The sequence below is a fragment of the Octopus bimaculoides genome, chromosome 11 (genome assembly GCF_046866305.1).
Source record: "Octopus bimaculoides isolate indiv1 chromosome 11, ASM4686630v1, whole genome shotgun sequence".
NCBI lineage: Eukaryota > Metazoa > Mollusca > Cephalopoda > Octopoda > Octopodidae > Octopus > Octopus bimaculoides.
This window is the reverse complement of record NC_142938.1, coordinates 70678708-70681346: the sequence shown is the minus strand read 5'-3', so window position 1 is coordinate 70681346 and position 2639 is coordinate 70678708. Positions and strand designations below refer to the sequence as shown.

The 2639-nt window shown below is 26.5% G+C and overlaps 1 protein-coding gene across 1 annotated transcript in view; it reads right to left on the bottom strand.

The window, feature by feature from the left end:
* Window positions 1-1394: 1394 nt before the first annotated feature.
* Window positions 1395-2639, bottom strand: part of LOC106881657 (uncharacterized) — a 151646-nt gene continuing 150401 nt past the window's right edge. Inside the window, exon 2 of the mRNA XM_052971921.2 lies at window positions 1395-2639. This exon is cut by the window's right edge and continues 1991 nt beyond it. The gene's annotated coding sequence lies outside the window, so the exon portion shown is untranslated.

Genomic DNA, 2639 nt, shown 5'->3' with positions numbered 1-2639 from the left:
TAGGTAGACAGACAGACAGGCAGACAGATAGCTAGATAGATAGATAGATAGATAGAGAAACCATGCGCGTGCACATATAGATATTATACATATATATATATATATATATATATATATATATATATATATATATATATGTGTATATATATATATATATATACGTATATATATATATATATATATATATATATATATATATATATATATATATATATATATATATATATATATATATATATATATATATACGCATTTTCATTTGCCACCATGTTTATTATAACCGAGGTATATCAGCGGCAATATCGCTTCTTACACCACAGAATTACATGCACAAAGTATTTTGCGAATGTACATAAGCATATGTTCCTCCGTATACATGTATGTATTTGTGCATGTATGCACGTACGTATATTTGTATGCATGCGTGCATACAAATATGACACGCAGTGTCTTTTTAAATGTTTTGAATTCATCGTAAGATATTTATGTGAAAATTTAAATATTTGTAACAACAATATAATGTACAGAAACAAAACCTCATAAAATCACAAATGAACAACAACAAAAACAAAAATAGCTAGAATAAAAAAAAAACAATAATAATTGGAACACATTGAAATCAAACAACCATTATTCCGCCATGTTTTGATGTTTCGCTATGAAATTAGTTCTGCCATACTGGATGTCTCTTTGCAAATTTCGTTCCTTCAATATAATTTATGTCTTTTATTTTGTAAAAATTTCATAAATTTATTTCATTTCTGCATTAATGATAACAGCAACAACAATAATGATGATGATGATGAGAAGGAGGAGGAGGAGTATATAGCTGATATCGTTGTTATCGTTATGACTTATTTTATAATTATCATCAACATTATTATCATTATCATCATCATCATCATCGCCAGCAGCAGTTGCATCGCTATGTCACTGCCATCATAATTTCCATTTATATGTTTCTGCTTCGATAAAACAATTTTCTTCTAATTCTATGTCGTTCCTTCTTTCCACAAATGTTTGTTTAATTTAACCATATTAAAATAACGTAATACCACTTTAATTTATTATATTTTATCTTGTATTATCTTTATTTTTCGTCATACATTCATACTATTTTATATTGGGTATTTATCGCGACTTATTCATTTTTACAGTTTCATATATATATATATATATATATATATATATATATATATATTTGTATGTGTGTGTGTGTATATATGTATGTATATATGTCTATTGGTATTAGTTAAACTTGGCTTTCCTTTTTTCCTATTTTCTGTACAATCTTCAATATTTCTTTTCTGTTCCATTCATCTTGTACTTTAGTTTTCAACAGAACATATTGACAGCGAATGACATGCTATAAAATAAACCACTAATTACAAACACACATATACATATATATTTATATATTTATATACATTTATTACAACCTATTGTTTTTTGGCAGGTACTCATATAGATGAACAAAAAAAAATCATACATGCATTGATGCAGAAGCAGGTAAAAAAAAAGGAAAAAACAGATACGAGTGATTCGAATTTCAGGATCGTTATTTTTTTGTTTATACAGATTCAATCTCTATTCGTATGTCTGTATATGTAATACATAACCATGTATGTATGAAATGTATATAATCTTCTGGATTTGTAAAAATGTATATGTATATGATTGTGTACATATTTAATGTTTTTTTTTATGACAAACGTAAGACTTTAGATTCTTATATTCTTCATAGAGTTCATAAATTTTATTCTTCTCCAAACGAAGCACAATTGACGGATATTTAAGCATCTATAGAATCAATAGACTAAAAGAAATTAACAAAATCATTCTAAATGTAATATTTACATTCTGGAATATTTTATTAATTTTTTAATTGTTTTTATTATCAATTTTCATGTTTGGATATTTGCCAATACCACCGTCGTATTCTTCAATCGTGCCAATTTTTCTCTCTTTTTTTTCTCTTGTTTTTGTATTTTCGTTCTTCGTCAGCTTTGCTTTTAGTCTACTTTCATTACCATTTCTTTACTCTGATTAGCTTTGGAATATTTCATATTGTTTATTTATACTTTTAATTCACAACTGCAGGGAACATTTACAAGACAGTGTTCAAATGTCATGGAAGTCAACTTTTAAATTCCATTCCTCTGAGAGAAACAAAATAATTACCAATTTCACAATGGGTTTCATCCAATCAACCCTACGCTTTCCATACAAATTTAACTAATTAACTGTCTGTCTAATTAATATAAAAATCATCTTTGTACACTTTTCAGCTACTATATATAACTATATATATATACATGCACACAAACACACGCAACCACGCACACATGTATATACTTATTTTGCATCATTTTTTTTTATATTTTTCTATCAATTTTTTTAAAGTTTTTCAAAATCATAATAAAGAATTTTGATACTCTTCACCCACAGTGCTAGGCACCTTCGAGAAACATGGCATAACTCATTTTTCGAACCATAATAAATAATTGTAAGTTATTTTTCAACTAGAATTTATACAGAGGTTATATTTCATATTTACAAGGCTAGATCCGTTGTGAAATTCCTGATTTTCTCGTCAGTGTTACTAATGTTGTTTTAAAGTGATTCCATCTGGAGATTGA